Consider the following 491-nt stretch of genomic DNA (forward strand, 5'->3'; position numbering starts at 1 on the left):
AAAACTCTCACCAAAACTCAAAAGGTCTTAATAAGGCGATGGTATTAATGAAGAAATTAAATTAATAATAGATAAATAAAATGAGATGAATAAGCTACTACCTGTAGTTTTAATTATTCACATACAATATATTATAAGGTGATGTGGGCCAAACCCTAATTCAACAACACCATGCAAAGAATCAGGGACATAGGACAACCAATAAACCTACATTTATAGTTAATTAATCATATTGATTTTACACTAATTAAATATTTTTAGGGACCAATATTTATATGACCCTTGACCAAACCTGGAACTTAATTGTGACCAATTAGCATCCCCCAATCCTAATAAGCAGTACTTAGTTATACACACTCCAAGATATAATTAACCTTTGTTTATAGTGATACTTAAAATAATCTTACCTTAATTAATTAGTATTAGCTTAGATTAGTGCTCTCTCTCTCTCTAAACTCACACACTTCACACGTGCACCATGCATCTTCATT

This window comes from Arachis ipaensis, chromosome B02 (genome assembly GCF_000816755.2).
Source record: "Arachis ipaensis cultivar K30076 chromosome B02, Araip1.1, whole genome shotgun sequence".
Taxonomy (NCBI): domain Eukaryota; kingdom Viridiplantae; phylum Streptophyta; class Magnoliopsida; order Fabales; family Fabaceae; genus Arachis; species Arachis ipaensis.